Genomic DNA, 19,976 nt, shown 5'->3' with positions numbered 1-19,976 from the left:
CAGGAACTTTCAGTGGGTGAGGAGGACGAAGACGATGAGACACAGTTGTCTATCACTCAGGTAGTAGTAATTGGAGTAAGTCCGAGGGAGGAGTGCACAGAGGATTCGGAGGAAGAGCAGCAGGACGATGAGGTGACTGACCCCACCTGGTTTGCTACGCCTACTGAGGACAGGTCTTCAGAGGGGGAGGCAAGGGCAGCAGCAGGGCAGGTTGCAAGAGGCAGTGCGGTGGCCAGGGGTAGAGGCAGGGCCAGACCGAATAATCCACTAACTGTTTCCCAAAGCGCCCCCTCGCGCCATGCCACCCTGCAGAGGCCGAGGTGCTCAAAGGTGTGGCAGTTTTTCACTGAGAGTGCAGACGACCGACAAACAGTGGTGTGCAACCTTTGTCGTGCCAAGATCAGCCGGGGAGCCGCCACCACCACCACCAGCATGCGCAGACATATGATGGCCAAGCACCCCACAAGGTGGGACGAAGGCCGTTCACCGCCTCCGGTTTGCACCGCTGCCTCTCCCCCTGTGCCCCAACCTGCCACTGAGATCCAACCCCCCTCTCAGGACACAGGCACTACCATCTCCTGGCCTGCACCCACACCCTCACCTCCGCTGTGCTCGGCCCCATCCACCAATGTCTCTCAGCGCACCGTCCAACCGTCGCTAGCGCAAGTGTTGGAGCGCAAGCGCAAGTACGCCGCCACGCACCCGCATGCTCAAGCGTTAAGCATCCACATAGCCAAATTTATTAGCCTGGAGATGCTGCCGTATAGGGTTGTGAAAACGGAGGCTTTCAAAGCTATGATGGCGGCGGCGGCCCCGCGCTACTCGGTTCCCAGTCACCACTACTTTTCCCGATGTGCCGTCCCAGCCCTGCACGACCACGTCTCCGGCAACATTGTACGCGCCCTCACCAACGCGGTTACTGGCAAGGTCCACTTAACAACGGACACGTGGACAAGCACAGGCGGGCAGGGCCACTATATCTCCCTGACGGCACATTGGGTGAATTTACTGGAGGCTGGGACAGAGTCAGAGCCTGGGACCGCTCACGTCCTACCCACCCCCAGAATTGCGGACCCCAGCTCGGTGGTGGTATCTGCGGCGGTGTACGCTTCCTCCACTAAACCACCCTCCTCCTCCTCCTACACAACCTCTGTCTCGCAATCAAGATGTGTCAGCAGCAGCACGTCGCCAGCAGTCGGTGTCGCGCGGCGTGGCAGCACAGCGGTGGTCAAGCGTCAGCAGGCCGTGCTGAAACTACTCAGCTTAGGAGATAAGAGGCACACGGCCCACGAACTGCTGCAGGGTCTGACAGAGCAGACCGACCGCTGGCTTGCGCCGCTGAGCCTCCAACCGGGCATGGTCGTGTGTGACAACGGCCGTAACCTGGTGGCGGCTCTGCAGCTCGGCAGCCTCACGCACGTGCCATGCCTGGCCCACGTCTTTAATTTGATGGTTCAGCGCTTTCTGAAAAGCTACCCACGCTTGTCAGACCTGCTCGGAAAGGTGCGCCGGCTCTGCGCACATTTCCGCAAGTCCCACACGGACACTGCCACCCTGCGCACCCTGCAACATCGGTTTAATCTGCCAGTGCACCGACTGCTGTGCGACGTGCCCACACGGTGGAACTCTACGCTCCACATGTTGGCCAGGCTCTATGAGCAGCGTAGAGCTATAGTCGAATACCAACTCCAACATGGGCGGCGCAGTGGGAGTCAGCCTCCTCAATTCTTTACAGAAGAGTGGGCCTGGTTGGCAGACATCTGCCAGGTCCTTGGAAACTTTGAGGAATCTACCCAGATGGTGAGCGGCGATGCTGCAATCATTAGCGTCACCATTCCTCTGCTATGCCTCTTGGGAAGTTCCCTGCAAAGCATAAAGGCAGCTGCTTTGCGCTCGGAAACAGAGGCGGGAGAAGACAGTATGTCGCTGGATAGTCAGAGCACCCTCCTGTCTATATCTCAGCGCGTTGAGGAGGAGGAGCATGAGGAGGAGCATGAGGAGGGGAAAGAGACAGCTTGGCCCAATGCCAAGGGTACCCATGCTGCTTGCCTGTCATCCTTTCAGCGTGTATGGCCTGAGGAGTAGGATCCTGAAAGTGCGGACAGCCATGTGTTGCGTACAGGTACCCTGGCACACATGGCTGACTTCATGTTAGGATGCCTTTCTCGTGACCCTCGCGTTACACGCATTCTGGCCACTACGGATTACTGGGTATACACACTGCTCGACCCACGGTATAAGGAGAACCTTTCCACTCTCATACCCGAAGAGGAAAGGGGTTCGAGAGTGATGCTATACCACAGGACCCTGGCGGACAAGCTGATGGTAAAATTCCCATCCGACAGCGCTAGTGGCCGAAGGCGCAGCTCCGAGGGCCAGGTAGCAGGGGAGGCGCGGAGATCAGGCAGCATGTACAGCGCAGGCAGGGGAACACTCTCTAAGGCCTTTGCCAGCTTTCTGGCTCCCCAGCAAGACTGTGTCACCGCTCCCCAGTCAAGGCTGAGTCAACGGGAGCACTGTAAAAGGATGGTGAGGGAGTACGTAGCCGATCGCACGACTGTCCTCCGTGATGCCTCTGCCCCTACAACTACTGGGTGTCGAAGCTGGACACGTGGCCTGAACTCGCGCTGTATGCCCTGGAGGTGCTTGCTTGTCCTGCGGCTAGCGTCTTGTCAGAGAGGGCGTTTAGTGCGGCTGGGGGAATCGTCACAGATAAGCGTACCCGCCTGTCAACCGACAGTGCCGACAGGCTTACACTTATCAAGATGAAGAAAGCCTGGATTTCCCCAGACTTCTCTTCTCCACCAGCGGACAGCAGCGATACCTAAACAATACGTAGGCTGCACCCGCGGATGGAAGCATTGCTTTCTATCACCATCAAAAACGTGGACCTTTTAGCTTCATTAATCTGTGTATAATATTCATCCTCCTTCTCCTGCTCCTCCTGAAACCTGACGCAATCACGCCGAACGGGCAATTTTTCTTAGGCCCACAAGGCTCAGTCATATAATTTTTGTAAACAATTTTTATACGTTTCAATGCTCATTAAAGTGTTGAAACTTTCACCTCAACCAATTTTTATTTTAACTGGGCTGCCTCCAGGCCTAGTTACAAATTAAGCCACATTAACCAAAGCGATTAATGGGTTTCACCTGCCCTCTTGGTTGGGCATGGGCAATTTTTCTGAGGTACATTAGTACTGTTGGTACACCAATTTTTTGGGGCCCTCGCCTACAGTGTAATCCAATTAATTTTTTTCCCACCTGCATTAAAGCTGACGTTACATCAGCTGTGCTGGGCACTGCAATGGGATATATTTATGTACCGCCGGTGGTTCCAGGGAGCCACCCATGCTGTGGGTCCACAGAGAGTTGTAACTGCATGTGTCCACTTCTAAAGAACCCCAGTCTGACTGGGGCATGCAGTGTGGGCCGAAGCCCACCTGCATTTAATCTGACGTTACCTCAGCTGTGATGGGCACTGCAATGGGATACATTTATGTACAGCCGGTGGGTTCCACGGAGCCACCCATGCTGTGGGTGCACACTGAATTCCCATTGCGGAGTTGTACCTGCCTGTGACTATTTATAAAAAAAACGCGGTCTGACTGGGGCATGCAGACACCTTGACAGAATGAATAGTGTGTGGCACATAGGTTCCCCATTGCTATGCCCACGTGTGCAGCTCCTGATGGCGGTGGCAAAGGATTATATTTCTCATTGCTTCTGTACAGCATTGTGGGCTATCGCCCCGCCCCATTTAAAGAGGGTCGCTGCCTAGCCGTGCCAACCCTCTGCAGTGTGTGCCTGCGGTTCCTCCTCATGGCAGACGCACTTATAAATAGACATGAGGGTGGTGTGGCATGAGTGCAGCTGAAGGCTGCGCAGGGACAATTTGGTGTGCGCTGTGGACACTGGGTCGTGCGGGGGGTTGGGCAGCATGTAACCCAGGAGAAGTGGCAGCGGAGTGTCATGCAGGCAGTGATTGTGCTTTTGTTGGAGGTAGTGTGGTGCTTAGCTAAGGTATGCATTGCTAATGAGGGCTTTTCAGAAGTAAAAGTTGTTGGGAGGGGGGGGGGGGCACTCTTGCTGCTATTGTGGCTTAATAGTGGGACCTGTGAACTTGAGATGCAGCCCAACATGTAGCCCCTCGCCTGCCCTATCCGTTGCTGTGTCGTTCCCATCACTTTCTTGAATTGCCCAGATTTTCACAAATGAAAACCTTAGCAAGCATCGGCGATATACAAAAATGCTCGGGTTGCCCATTGACTTCAATGGGGTTCGTTACTCTAAACGAACCCTCGAGCATCGCGATAATTTCGTCCCGAGTAACGAGCACCCGAGCATTTTGGTGCTCGCTCATCTCTAGTAGTCACCCTTACTTAGTAGCAATCATTTTAGCACCACGTCCTGTAGAAGAGCCTAGGGGGTAAAAAGGCAGAAAAAAAAAATGCATGCTAAAAATGTCATAGAAAGGAAAAAAAAAAAAAAAAGCACCAACGAAACAATAATGACAAATACTTCACGTGAGGCTGCCCTAAGCCACCTTCATACTTTTTTGTGGTGGTTTTGAGCCTAATTTCTTTTTTTTTTTTTTAATAAAAGGAATAATAAAACACAAAACATTTCCATGTTTTTTTCCCCTAGGGCTTCAACCTACAGCATACCTTTTCCTACTGACTAGAGTAGAGAAAGCTGCGATCTCCTCTCCAAGAAGGGAACAAGGATTGGGTGTTGAAATTAAAGGGACCCTGTCACTGGGATTCTGCTGCCCAAACCTGGGACATATCTGCACAGTGCCCCCATGTAAGGCCGGTCTCACACGCACGGGTTGTATTCCACATGTGGAAGCCCGTAGCAGAATTCTTACAGAATTTATCTGCGCCCGGATCACTGTCAGATATGCGTAGTCCAGATTTTTTTCCCTTTCCCCATGCCGTCGCTAGGCGATGATGCAGAATCCGGGACCTTTCCGCAATGTCAATTGTGGATGGGCCGCGGATCAGACGGCCTCTATTGACTTCAATGGAAGCAGTCCACGCGGAATTCGCCCGAAAATAAAACATGCTGCAATTTAATTTCCAACAAGCGGAAAACGCAAATCACCGTCGGCTCATAGGAGCGGACATGTCAATGTTCTATTTGTTTGAATGTGTGCAGAATGCCGTAGATTGTTCATGCGGGTGACAAATGCGGTTTCCACAATTCAAAGTCAATCGTGTGACACCGGCCTAATGTTATTCTAAGAACGCTGTGGTGTTTCTGAATAGGCACACTTTGAAGTTTACCTGTTAGACTCAGGAACAGAGCTCTCACATCAGAGGTGGGCTGCGCGGGGCTCTCCCTGACTGCGGCATGTAGACGGACAGCTCTATTGCTATGTAGAGGGCGAGAGGGCGGAGAGGGGGAGAGAGACTGTCAGTCTACGCAATATTGGCAGGGAAAGCCCGGAGTGGCCCACCTGACTCACGAGATCCATTCTCCAGTTAGGGCTAATGCCCACGGACGGATATCTGTCGCGTTTCCCGCGGTGGAAATCCTGCATGTTATTCCACACCTAATAGCTTTCTGCCTTGCAATGCTCATGCTGCAGAATTCTACTGCAGATTTCCGCAGTGTGAAAGAAATCGCGGCATGTTCTATTTTCCACGGAAATATGCACAGACGGCTTCCATTGCAGTCAATGGAAGCAGTCTGTCCTGCGATACTTCCGCTGAGAGCACAGTGGAAGTATCGCAGGAATACGAGCCACTGCCCACCGCACGGGACTCACGGTGGATCCGGAGAGGGGAGTATGGGGTCTTCGGGGGGGGGGGGGGGGGGGGGGCGGGCGCCGTGTCAGACTCCGCTGTGATGTTCCGCTGGTGGAGTCAGACACGGCTGTGGGCAGGAGACCTTAAACAGGAAAACTTCAAAGTGTGTTTATTCTGAAATGCTGCAGTGTTCCAGAAGATCATACACACTGGGAACCAAACACGGCTGGCCTGGGTTAATGCTGCCCGGTGACAGGTTCCCTTTAAATGTGCCTTTTCTTCATTTCTCTCTAGGTCCTCTGTCCGAGAAGTTGGAAAGCCCTCACACATATCTTGGGCTCCAAATACACAAGCCTCAAGGTCCAACGCCCCCAGGAATGCACACACTGACTAACGCCAAAGATCCTGGCAGCGGTCAGTCACCCATCTATAGATATACTACTAGCAATTATTAGGAAATTACAGTACCAGTATGCTTCTATGCTGTTGGACAATATGCACCACCAGCTATGTATGTGTAAAGGACCCGTGGTGACGTTACTGTCATGTGATGAGGGGGGCGGAGCTAGGGGCCGGTATCTGTAAATTTGTGAGGCGTTACTTATTGGAGGTGCGCAGCAGTCTGACAACCAGGTACAAACTGGCAGACTCAGTAGTGCTGTATCTATAGCAACTGAGGCCGCAAGGGTTTGGGGGGGGGGGGAATGTAGTCTGCCCATAATTCCTCATTCATTGCAGGAGGATAATAAAGTACTTGTGATGATGTCACAGTAATGTGATCAGGGGGCGGAGCTAATGTGTTTATCAAATTGGACGGACAAGTGGTTGTTAGTAGTTTGACTAGTAATTATTAGGAAATTATAGTACCATTGCTTCTGGTAGCTCTGCTACACGCATGTCGCGCACACACGGCTCTGCTACGCTGCTTTCGCATATCTACCACACGTGACTTACAAACTTGAGGTAAGACCGTAGCTTGTCGCTGTGTCACGTAAGCTGCATTAGTTTCATGGCGGCGTTGAACCCTCTGTGGTCACATGTTTGCACGGCAGGTTCACACACGGAAAGACAGACAAGTAGTCAATAGCACTTTGAGAACTGCATCATCTTCAATGCAACAAGATTTATTTCACATGTATAGAAGGGTCAATTCTGTGTATTTTGTCCACCAATGAAAAAAGGAAATACCTCTTCTTATGAAAGGATGCTGTCACACCTGTGTTGGGGCCCCTGCCTATGGGCAGGTCGGACCCCGCATGCAGGATTGCCGCAGCAGGGTTCGACCTAGTGCCCGTCCGGTGACCCCAGCTTACCTGTCCAGTGTTTCTTCTATGCTCCGGATGTGCCAGCCTGCGTTCTGGCACGCATGCACAGTACAAAGGATGCACCGTCGCTATGGTGCTGACGCGGATCCTGCGGCCATTCTGCAATGAGGATTGCAGAATGGCCATGGGACGGACGACTTCCATTGACTTCAATGGAAGCAGTCAGTGCGTAGCCCGCACAAGATTGCGGCATGCTGCGATTTCTTCTCTGCGAAAGGGGAAAAAAAAAAACGCAATTGATTTCTGCTCATGCGCAGGAAATTGCGTTTTTACATAACATGCTAGGGGGCTGGATTTACTGAGGAGTCCGGAGGCAGAATCCCGCTCTGCACTCCGCTATGCAAACCCGTCCGTGGACAGGAGCCCTTAGGGTTACTTCAGGGTTTCCAAGAGAAACGGCTAGAACACGGAAAAATCTGACCAGTTATTTGCCCCCCAACTCTATAGCATTTAAGAAAAAAAACGGAAAGGGATTCGGTTTGCTTCTATTCCATCGGGTTTGCTTTTTGAATGGAAAAGAAATAATGCTGCAGACCGCGCAATTCTTCTGTAAACAAAAAACAAAAACAAAACAAAAAAAACAAACCTGACGAAAGGTAAGCAAATGCAAGCCTTTGTTTGCCTTCTGTCTTTTAAACCCATTGAAATCAACAGGGGATTAAAAAAAAAATGTATCATTTTTTTTCCTCTCTCTCACATTTGTTTTTCAGCCTCCCTCAAAAATGGAGCAGAGACACGGCTACCCTTAGGGCAGCTTCACGCGGGCGTGTGCATAAATCGCTGTGTGTATAACGCTGCATTTTACGGACGTGTGAGTATTTCATGTCTTCCTGTTTTGTTTTTTTTAAATTTCCTGCTCTGTAATTGTGCCCGGTGGTTTATTACGCACCCATAGAGAACAATATGGCTCTATCATGTGTAATACACAGTAAAATTGAAAATGCTGTATTCTTTTTTACGTGCGTATTATACGCAGTGTATATCCGAATATTGTGATACGTGATGAAATCTTGGTCGTGTGAGCCTGCCCTTAATCTGCGAATTCTGGGCTAAAATGTTATTCCTATTACACAACTCTTCCCCTGACACAACGTACAGATTGCTTCAGACCGGGTCTCAGGAGAATTAATCATTCACACAAAAATAAAGCAGAGTATTTCAGGGTGCGGCAGAATCAACGTCAGGCCCATCAGATATGCCTTATCTTCCATTTTAGCTGCTCTATTGGTTTTTTGTTTTTTTTTGAGTTGCAGCATAAACAAGCTCCACAAGTGTAAAAAAAAAAAAAAAAAAAAAAAAGTCTAAAAAAGTATCATGCAGGTCTGCCCATAATGTTGTACCCATTTTGCAAATATACGCTCCGCCAGCTTCAGAGCAGGGATGCGTATGATAACGCCGCCTATATACAATGTATTACGTATAATAGGCAGCCTGTATCAATGTATAGAGCTCACGCTGCGTGGTACGCAGAGAAGTAGAGCACGCTGCAATTTATTTCTTGCGCGCACCGATACACAGTGTCTACACGCCAGTGTGCATGGATCAATGCGAGTCCATTGACTTTCATTGATTCTATTCCCCGTGTATCACAGGTCTGTGCAATGCACACGGTGAAGACACGGTCCTGTGCATGAGTCCTTCGACATGTAGCCTTTTCTGAATATTCTGGTGTGTTCGAGCACCCAACTAGCCATCCATCGACCCGTTCCCGAAGACATCTTGACCAATCCATGAATTCCAGGGTTTAACCCCCAACAACTGCCAATACGCCTTCTTCTAGTGGCCATTAAGGGGCCTTATTACACAGCGCCATATCCTACTGTAGAATAAGCTCTCATGGTGTCATGTGTCGTCAAGCAGGTTCTTGGGTGTCTAATGACATTCCAGATCCTGCTCCAATTTTGGAAGTTTAAGGGTGCGTTCACACATTACGGAAACGCTGCGGAAATATTTACTATTACAAGTGAATGGGGTTAAAGCAAATCCTGTCCACGTGTAGAGGGAGAAAAGAAAATGCTGCAGATTTTCGGCTGTGACTAACTATAACTTGTGGATCCGCTGCGGAAATTCTGCAACTAATCTGCAGCATTTCCACAACGTGTAAACGTACCCTTAGGCCCAACATTCACGTTTCTCCTGCACGGGAGATCCGCAGGTTTAGAAGCGCATTAGGGATGCATTAGCATCAACAGGGCAAATTAAAGCATGCAGGTGCGATTTTTTTCCCCCGGCGTGCTCCATTTTTATGTGGATCTCGCAGGGACAGCTTCCATTGAAGTTAATGGAAGCCCTCATATCCGTGTCACTGTGGACATGCTGCGGATCCGCAGGAGATTAAAAAATATTTTAAAATTGCGCGCGGCGCATGCATCCGGCATGCCACCACCGGTGTGCCAAGTGCATCCGCCGGGCAGAAGAAAGAAGATCCAGCCACAACGAAGGAGAGCTCCGCAGTTCTGGACAGGTGAGCAAATGTAATTTTTGGCCTCATGGCTGCGAGCCGGATGGAATCCGCTGCGGGATTCCACACTTGGAAACCATGCGTGCCCGTGGACATGAGGCTTTCAGGCGGCTTTACACAGGTGTAAGCGTATTTACGCAGGCATTTGCGCGATGAGTGTTGCATTTCTGTGTATTTTACACACACACACAGATAATAAAGAATGCTCCCCTTGCTTTCAATGGGTAATTGGTGGGGGTGGAGGGGTTAACGCAAGTGAAATGCACGCACAGAATACACTGTTAACAAACCCATTGAAATCAATAGGTTGTATTTACAGCGTTGGAGTGGACTACCCCTTAAGCACTAGGTTACTAAAGCTAGGTCATCAATAATTCATTGGTGGGGGTCAGAAGCGCTGCCGATGAGCCGATTGAAGCGCCTGTGGCACTTGATGTGATGGCAGTGCTCACCCATTCATAACAGGTATACACCGTACAGCAGCTGTGCCGATATTGCAACTCAGTCCTATCAATATGAAAGGGACCCAGCAGTTCTCAAGCCCAGTGACTGATGAACGTGACTGAGAAAGGCTGGCTGCACACAGCCGGATTTGCATTGCAGAATCTGCAGCAGGCGCCTGCCTCCAGGTTCCACAGCAAATGCCGTCCATGCTATTGAAAAGCGCTTTTTTCTGCACATGAGCAGAAATCAATTGCAATTTCCTGCTTGCAGAGGAAACAAACAAAAAATTTCTGCATGCTCAATCTTAGTGCGGTGTCCGCATGGACAGCTAACATTGAAGTCAATAGAAGCCGTCCAACCCGCGCCCCATCCACAATTACAATTGCGGACTGGTCACAGATTCCGCGTCATCGCCAGGCGATGGAACGGTAAAATCTGTACTGCGCATGGCCGATGGCGAGCCGTCCGGGCCATCCGCAGTACAGAAGAAGGAAGACGACTGACAGGAACAGGATCGGATTCTGCTGCGGGGTCTCTGCAATCAGTGTAGATCCCAAGTGGTGTACCCAACTGATCAACTACTGATGACCCATCTTAAACCTCGGTCATCGACAGTTTACTGCTGGAAAACCCCTTCGATTCCATAGTCAATAGTCACTGCGGCACCTAATTGGAGTAAACATTCCGCGACAAATATTTTGAGTGAATGGGAGGTTAAAATTCTGCAATGAGTGATTATGTATTGTATGAATCCACATTTACACGAAAAAGAAGTTAGACCTCGGTACATCCAGCTGATGCAATTCCCTATTTCTTCCAGGAAAGGAAAAAAAAAAAATTGTGCAATAGTATGAACACTGCAAATCTTAAAATGTTAATTAGACCACTTCTGCAAGAACGAAGATTTTTATGGCAAACCAGTAAATTCAGAACCATTTGACATTGCAATGAACCACTTACATCATATGTTCTGTTTTAGTGCTGCATATGCAAGCTGGCATGACTTCAAGCCTAGTATAATGGATTCTGACGTTCACTGCAGATCAGGACGTCTCAAGCATCCTCCATCTGCAAACAGAAATAGCAGATCCAGTAGCCACGGCTCTAGAGCACGCTTCTAGATTCCAATTTTAACTTGGGTACAAAGAGTAAAGATGCCAATAAACAATCCGCTACTCTTTAGAAGTCAATACTATCAATCAGTTTCACTTGCACCTTCAACTATTCCTTACTAATCCACTGAGACCCTCTAGAATTTTTAAAAAAGAAATAAGATGTAGCATATCACGAGGTGGACAAATTACTAGAAACTTTAATGACTTTGCCGATGACACAAAGCTAGGAGGGAAGGCTAACACTAGGGAAGAGAGAGAGAGTATTCAAAAAGAAAAGCTTGAACAGTGGGCGGGGACTAACAGAATGGTATTTAACGAGGAGAAATGCAACGTCTTATATCTGGGGAGGAAAAATGAAAAAAAGCACATACAGAATGGGAGGAATTGGCTAAGAAGCACATGTGAAAAAGACTTGGGTATACTAATAGATCATAGACTGAACCTGAGTCAACAATGTGATGAAGCAGCCAAAAAGGCAAACACAATTCTGAGATGTATTAAGAGAAGCATAGAGTTTAGATCATGCGAGGTAATTATTTCCCTCTACTCTTCCTTAGTCAGACTTCATCTGGAATACTGTGTCCAGTTTTGGGCACCCCACTTTAAAAAAGACATAGACAAACTGGAGCAAGTTCAGAGAAGAGTTACCAAGATAGTGAGCGGTCTGCAAATCATGTCCTATGAGGAATGGTTAAAGGATCTGGGAATGTTTAGCTTGCAAAAAAGAAGGCTGAGAGGAGACTTAATAGCGGTCCACAAATATCTGAAGGGTTGTCACAGTGCAGAGGGATCAGCCCTATTCTTATTTGTACAAGGAAAGACTAGAAGCAATGGGGTGAAACTGAAAGGGAGGAGACACAGATATTAGGGGAAAAAAAACAACACTTTCTGACGGTGAGGGTGATCAATAAGTGGAACAAGTTACCACGAGAGGTGGTGAGTTCTCCTTCAAACAAAGGCTGGACAAATATCTGTCTGGGATAATATAGTGATCCTGCATTGAGCAGGGATTTGGATCAGATGACCCCAGAGATCAATTCCAACTCTACCATTCTATGATTCTATGTAACTTGTTCCCCTCGCCCATGTAGCACTTTTTCTTCTGGTACTTTGAGCCAGGTCTGTGATGGAACCTCCGACCGGAGGATTCGGCACAATGTAGAACCGGCCTAGCACAATGTTGATCAGCGATCTACATGTTTGCAGTCTGTATAATTCTGTAGAAATCCTAAATATCATGATTATGTATTACAAGAAAAACAAAATGTAAGTGCAATATACATATGTTGACAAAAGTATTTGGGGCACTCATAGAAGGTGATGAAGGTTAATTTTTCAATATGTTCGGCCGTCTTTGCCCTCAATGACTGCAATAGTCCGCCTAGGCATGCTTTCCATTCTGATACATGTGTGAATGAATTTGCCTGATGTGGGGGGATCATGGGCGGGCATGGATATAGTGTTCTAGTTCATCCCAAAGATGCTTGATGGCATTGAGATCTGAGCTTTGAGTTAGCCGATGAAGTTTGTAGACGTTCTGCTCCTCAAGCCGAGCATCAACACTGCGCGCTCTAGGACATGGTACTTGGTCAAACTGGTATAGACGTGGAGCTGTACCAAGGTATTACCACTGAGTAGGTGATGCCACATTGTCCTGAAAGTCTCTGCACCCACTGGCATTGAAGGTTGACTTCACTATAACCAATGGCCCTAGTCCTTACCAGGAGAAACATCCCCACACCATAACAGAACCTCCTCCATACTTCACTGTTGAGACCACACTCATGGCAACTGCCCCACCCAAGTGTGACCATCAAAACAGAAGATAGTGTACCATGATTTATCTGTCCACAACACTTGCACTCATTTACAGTCCAAGAACGAAGCTCCACGTACCATCGGAGGCACTTCTGTAGGTTCACTGGTGTGATGTTGTGTGCAGCCGCTCACCCATGGTAGGCCTTCATATGCAATCCTCTATGGATGGTTTTGGTGCTAATGGATTTTCCAATGGCCCGTGAGACCTCCTGAGTGTGGGAGACAATGTCCATGATGTCTTCATATCTTAAAGCTTTATTGTCCACGTTCTGTCAGTTTATGAGGTCTCCCCGAACATGGCTGCACCGCACACACTGGATGGTCTCCATCTCCCAATAACATGGCCAATAGTGGACTTTGGAAGGTCCAAAAATGTTGAGATGTCCCTACTGACTGGTTGCTCAGGTGACATCCCAACAACATACCCCGTTGTCAGCTCTACACCTGGTGGCATTTGATGGTTTTCACACTGGGATATACCTGTGTGATATTCTCCTTTATAACTAATGCTCCAACATCTAATTTACATATCCCCTTCACCGGACAGCACAGGATTGGTGAGGGTCTCCAAACTTTTGCCAACATAGTGTGCATATGAAACTATCCGAAAACTGAAGTCCATGGTGTAGATTGAACTGCAATAGTGGTTACCTGGACCACAAACTGGCAGAGCTCTGCATTAGGGCCCATTTAGGCCCAACAATTCTCGTTTAAAAAAAAATCACTTAATGCCATCTTTTGAGCAAGAATCGTTGGGTCTAACTGCATGGACATAATGCAGTTTTCGTTAACGAGTCGTTCATCGTTGTCTTTCAGCAAGCTGAAAGAGAACGATAAGCCTCATCAGTGCCACGCGCTGAGTTCTCAGCGGGATACCACTGATACTATTGGTTCAGCTGGTATCCCGCTCGGAGAACACAGCCAGAGTATGAAGAAGACAGCGCTCCACCTGTGTTCTGCATAACCCGCTCGGAGCGCTCAGCTGTATACAAGCTGTGCGCTCCATGAACAAAGCAGGAATATACAGAAAATAGCAGTCCAGCTGTCTTCTGCATACCCCGCTCGACGCGCCCAGCTGTATACCAGCTATGTGCTCTGTGAACACAGCAGGAGTATGCAGAAGACAACACTCCAGCTGTCTTTTGTATACCCCGCTTGGAGCACTCAGCTGTATACCAGCTGAGCGCTCCGAGAAGAAATCAGCTGTATACTGAAGTGGCTCCGTTTGTCTTCTGCATACCCTGTTCTGAGCGCTCAGCTGTATACCAGCTGAGTGCTCCGAGAAGACAACAGCTGCATGCGGACGATAGCGGTCCCGCTTGTCTTCTGCATACAGCGTGAGCCTTCATTTACACACTTATACAAAGTGAACGCTCAAAACTGTCACTCAAACTGCTGTTTGAGTGATCATCTTGCCATGTAAATGCACACAACGATTACTGCTTAAAAGATGTCTTTTGAGCGATAATCATTGTGTGTAAATGGGCCCCTATAAAGAGTTGATAAGTACAGCAGCGATATAGCGCCACTTAGATACTGGCAGCCTCCTCCCACGTACATGAAGGCAGCGTCGGATATGCTGGTTACCCAACACATTAAGCTGACCATGCACATAAAGTGGAAAAAGAAAAAAAAAAGTTTTCTGCCCTGTAGCCAGTAGAAAATAAAGAAGTGTTATCACTCTGAGTAGCAGAAACAAGATAAGATTCTTGCAGCTGTAATACCTTTTAATGGCTAACATAACAAAACTTTGACACCATGTTTTGCTTTAAGAAGCCATTAAAAGGTTTCATGTCTGCAAGAATTGGATTTTGTTTCTCCGACAGCAACAATATAAAATAGCTGAGCATGCCTGTGTATTACACTGCGGAGAGGGAGATAAGTCGTAGCCAGACACATCCGGCAGCTGCTTATCTCACAGCAGCAAAAGACAAGACATAATAAAATCCTCTCTACCCCCATAGGAGGATGTTGGGAATCAAGGGGCCCCCATACATAGATTGTTAGCATGGTCCACCAACGTTAAAGGGGTATTCCCACCTCCGCCAGTTATCCCCCATCCACAGGATAGGGCATAACTTGCTCATCAGTGGGGGTCCGACCGCTGGGACCCCCCACTGATCAAGAAATAGCTTCTAAGTTTTGACTGCACACATGCACTACTGCTCCATTCACTTCAATAAATGCTGAAGATAGAGGTTGTTGAGCATTAGAACTCTGTTAGTTCCCACTGAAGTGAATGGAACCACCAAGCTCTTGAACTCTACTATCTCCAGCAGTACCCACTGAAGTGAATGGAACCACCGAGCTCTTGAACTCTACTATCTCCAGCAGTACCCACTGAAGTGAATGGAACCTCCGAGCTCTTGAACTCTACTATCTCCAGCAGTACCCACTGAAGTGAATGGAACCACCGAGCTCTTGAGCTCTACTATCTCCCGCAGTACCCACTGAAGTGAATGGAGCCACCAAGCGCATGAACTCTACTATCTCCAGCAGTACCCACTGAAGTGAATGGAGCCACCAAGCGCTTGAACTCTACTATCTCCAGCAGTACCCACTGAAGTGAATGGAGCCACCAAGCGCTTGAACTCTACTATCTCCAGCAGTACCCACTGAAGTGAATGGAGCCACCAAGCGCTTGAACTCTACTATCTCCAGCAGTACCCACTGAAGTGAATGGAGCCACCAAGCGCTTGAACTCTACTATCTCCAGCAGTACCCACTGAAGTGAATGGAACCATCGAGCGCTTGAGCTCTACTATCTCCCGCAGTACCCACTGAAGTGAATGCTACCACCGAGCTCTTGAACTCTACTATCTCCAGCAGTACCCACTAAAGTCAATGGAACCACTGAGCCCTTGATATCTATCTGCAGCATTACCCATTGAAGTGAATGGAGCAGCCACTGCTGGCAAAGTTTAGGGATATAGGGGGGAGCTTTCTCTAGATGGGTGGGGGTTCCAGCAGTCGGACCTCCACTGATCAGCAAGTTTTGGACAGTGGATAACTGGCCATGATGGTAATGCCACTTTAATCTAATGTAAATAGGCAGCTTCACCCTTTTAAACAGTCCGTATCGGCCAGTAAGGCGGAGCTCATATTTACATTTAAAATCTGTTCTGTCAATAAACGAAGACATGGCGTGCCGGATCCATCAGCGCCCGACAAAATTCGCTGACTGTGATGGGCTGCCAGCATTTTATTGGGAAAAAAAAAATAGCACAAAAAAAAACTATTAATTTTGACAGAAACCATGACAAAAAGCACTAATGGAATTGTGAAGAGAGCCTAAAGCGGTCCATTCTGTGTCCCCGGTGCCGGTGGTATCTTGTGGACGACTGAACACAGGTAGGCATGGCGAGTGTTAAGAAGCTGGAGGTCATTGGTATAGTCAGCATCTCCCTAGCTAACAGGGGACGTCCAGGATGTGTTCACTGAAGGTACCCGATGTCCCAGTTGTATAGTAAGTGATCTGATCCCTGGTGGGCCAGATGGAAGTAGTGACAATCCCCATGGACAGTTTTAGGGCATGTTCACACAGGGAGGAAATTGCAAATTTCCGTATAAAAACCCAAACAGGGTGCAAATTTTGCTAAGGAATCAGTTGAGTATCTGCGGCTGATTTAAGTAGCTACATCGCTCCCCCTCAGCTCGGAATACATGGCGCTGTCAGCGGACCCTGGCGCCAGCCTCTAGTGAGCGCCAAGCCGCTGGTCAGGTGATGCGGAAGTGTAATTCCATCTTGGACAGGCAAAAATGGGACCCTAAACCAAGTGATCAGACAGATGGCAGAGAATAGCGACATGTAATATACCCCCCGCCCTCTCTGATCCCGAGATAACATCTTATACCAAGCCCAGGGGGTCATTTAAAATGGGGTTCTGAAAAGTTTTAAACTAGATACAGAAAATGTTCTAAAAAAAAAAAAGCCTTTGCTATGAAGTCCTCGCCGTTTCTAGTGACGCTGTTCCCCACCCATCTTTGTTGACATGACTCCTGCAGCCAATCACTGGTCTCAGCATTGACGCTAGCGCATACAGAACAAGACTGGTCAGTGATTGGCTGTCGAGGTCACATGGGTGTAGGGCAGGTCACCGCTGCAGCCAATTAACCTTCTTTAAATCTAATATTAAGATTAAAGAGGTTTTCCGGTCATTTACTATGCCTGACAGCCTCAGGATAGGTCACCAATAACTGATGGTCGGAGGCCACTGATCAGGATCCCCGCTGATCTGCCGTCAGTGCAGTGGGGACAACCTGTGCATCAGTGGCCAAATCAACGGGGGAGATGCCTTCCACTATACTTCTGGCTCCTCGTTGTGGTCAGAGCTGGAAGAGTAATAAACACATTGCTTCCACTGATGTCAGCGGGATTAAAGCCAACTATTACACTCCTGACCACCGATGTGGACATCCAGTCCGCTGCACTGACAGCAGGTCAGCGGAGATCCCAAGTAGCGAACAGCCGCTGATCATTTATTCATGGCCTATCCTGAGGTTAAAGTCACCAATAGTAAATGCCCAGCATATCCCTTTAATTTACAGCCCTCTTGCACATCCCTTTAAGCAGTCATGTGACATTAATCATGTCGGTCACGGATGTCACCGCTCCACCATCACTACACAGAAGCACTTTGTCAGCACAACTCCAAATCAGACAAAAACTTATAAACTATAACAAAAAAGGAAGTGTGAAGTCTAGGAAGAGGCTGCAGCTCAGGGCTTGTCATAGGAGGATGCAGGTCAGCTGATGCCCATGTCACGTGACTGCACTCAATGCCAGCTCCCTGACCCATCAGCACTCTATGGGCAGCTCTATCAGTAGTGCAGAATGCCCACTGCACACACTGCGGCTGCGGGGACAGCACAGAGGACGCCGCACGGAGGTGCTCCGGGGCAGCGCAGTGTCACACCCTGTCCTGGAGCCGCACACCACAAGGACACTGCGGGAGGTTACCTGCTTGCTTTATGGCCGCTGCTCCGGAGTCCCGCAGCTCGCAGACTCCCCCGCTCCAGCTGACCGCTCATTCCTCGCAGCCAGCACCGCTCGGCCCACAGCAAGTCAAGCAGTGGGAAGAACTCGCTCGGCGACTTCGCTCATTGGCTAGTAAGAGGCGCTCCTCAGCGCTGATTGGTCGTTGTAGCTGTCAGTTAAGAAGCGCTCTACAGAAGATCCTGTTGTGCACGTGACTGAGCGGCATGGATGGCCGTGGGGAGGAGAACGCAGCGGAGGGAGTGTGTATACCGCGCTAGAACGCTAGAGGGCAGTGGTAGATATGGACGTGCTGATGACGTCACTTGTCAACAGTGCAGCCGCGGACGGTTTAACGTTGACGCGGCGTTATCCCGGCCAATGGACGCGGTAAAACCGCGAGGTGCCGTACAGTAACGTGTGAACACGGACTGCTGTTTCAAGGGCAGTGAAATTAGCCACGGCGCAGAATTTGCATCGAGACGTAATACGTGCGTGTTTGTTTTTCCACGTGAAGATTTGAAATCCCCATACAGAAAAAATGGTTGACCGCGGAATTGGCGTGGATTCCGCATCAGATTCCATGAGACATTCGCCAGCGGATATTCGTGCCGTCGTCTCTACACTCATTGATTTTATTTCTCTCTGTATTTAAAATCTGCGGGCAGAAAAAAAAAAAGAAGTGACGTCACTTCGTGACAAGGAATCCGCGCCGCGAATTCCACACGCAGATTTAGCCCTATCCATGCGCAAAATCCGATCTGCATGAAGAAGTGACATGTCGCTGGAAACGTGTCAAATTCTGCGCACATTTTGCCCATTGACAGGACTATACATGCCAATCTGCGGTAGAATAGCTATGGATTTCTGCCGCAGTGTTACAGGCGAATGCTGCGGCGCGGTCCGCCATGTGGGTATACACTTTAGGGCTTATACAGATGGGCGTGGTTTAGTCCCGTTATGCGTACGTGAAAATCAGTTGCATACTCGGACAAAATAAACCATTGATTTTAATGGTTTCGTGTTCACTAACTGGATTCTCGCGCATCCTATCTTTGTCGCATATGAGTTTTCTACGTGCGAAAAATATAGGGCAGGACCTACCGTCCCCCCCTTCTTTTTTTCAAACAAGCACAATAGTGCGGATCCGTATCCCTACATCGGTATAGCTCAGGCAGAATCCACTTGGCATTCCGCCGTCTGAACACCCCCTTACAATCATACGTCTTTTATGACAAAGTTTATGGCAACTTTTTTATTGGCCCTCCTGCCCCCAAATATTTTGACCATGCCCTAAAATTCCTGAACTGTAACCCCATAGCAGAGACAGTCATGGTGCTATAGTACTACCGTGTTTCCCTGAAAGTAAGACCTATTCCAATAATAAGCCCTACCCTGATTTTCCAGGAAGGGGTGCTTGAAGTATAAGCCCTACCCCGAAAATAAGCCCTAGCAACACTACATAAAAAAAAATGTAATCCATTACTTAGAATGCTCTTCCAGGTCCCTCCCGCTGCTCTCCACAGGTCCGCACGTTTCCCGTAGACCTTGGAGCTCATAGACCATCACTTTCTGGTGACAGGTTTCATAAACCCCGCCTTCAGGAAGCAATAGCTGTAATTGGTTCTTCGAGCGATGGCTGTGATTGGCTGAGCGTCCTGGAAGAGCAGGCAAATCTCACATGAGCGTAAGTTAATTGCGTATTACACACGCATATTACACGGTAAGCGGAGTCAGGGAAAGTATATTGATTTCCATTGATCCACTCACATTTGTGTATATTCATTGTGTATAATACGAGCGTAAAAAAGAATGCAGTATGTTCTATCTTACTGCGTATTATGTGCGATAGAGCCCTATTGTTCTCTATGGGTGTGTACGAAAAGCTGTACATATGCAGTTGGTGCTGGTGTTGTATATATGTTATGAGCTTGGTTCTGGTGTTGGATATATGTTATGAGCTTCATTCTGGTGTTATATATATGTTATGAGCTTGGTTCTGGGGCTGTATTCATGTTATGAGCTTGGTTCTGGGACTGTATTTATGTTATGAGCTTGGTTCTGGAGCTGTATTTATGTTATGAGC

General features: G+C 48.5%; 1 protein-coding gene across 1 annotated transcript in view; it reads right to left on the bottom strand.

The window, feature by feature from the left end:
• Nucleotides 1–18,023, bottom strand: part of RNF13 (ring finger protein 13) — a 53,708-nt gene extending 35,685 nt beyond the window's left edge. Inside the window, exon 1 of the mRNA XM_066599634.1 lies at nt 17,876–18,023. The gene's annotated coding sequence lies outside the window, so the exon portion shown is untranslated. The remainder of the gene's footprint in view (nt 1–17,875) is intronic.
• Nucleotides 18,024–19,976: the final 1,953 nt, after the last annotated feature.

The sequence above is a fragment of the Eleutherodactylus coqui genome, chromosome 1 (genome assembly GCF_035609145.1).
Source record: "Eleutherodactylus coqui strain aEleCoq1 chromosome 1, aEleCoq1.hap1, whole genome shotgun sequence".
In the NCBI taxonomy this organism is placed as follows: Eukaryota; Metazoa; Chordata; class Amphibia; order Anura; family Eleutherodactylidae; genus Eleutherodactylus; species Eleutherodactylus coqui.
Note: the sequence above shows the minus strand (reverse complement) of the source record. Positions and strands in the feature narration are given on the sequence as shown.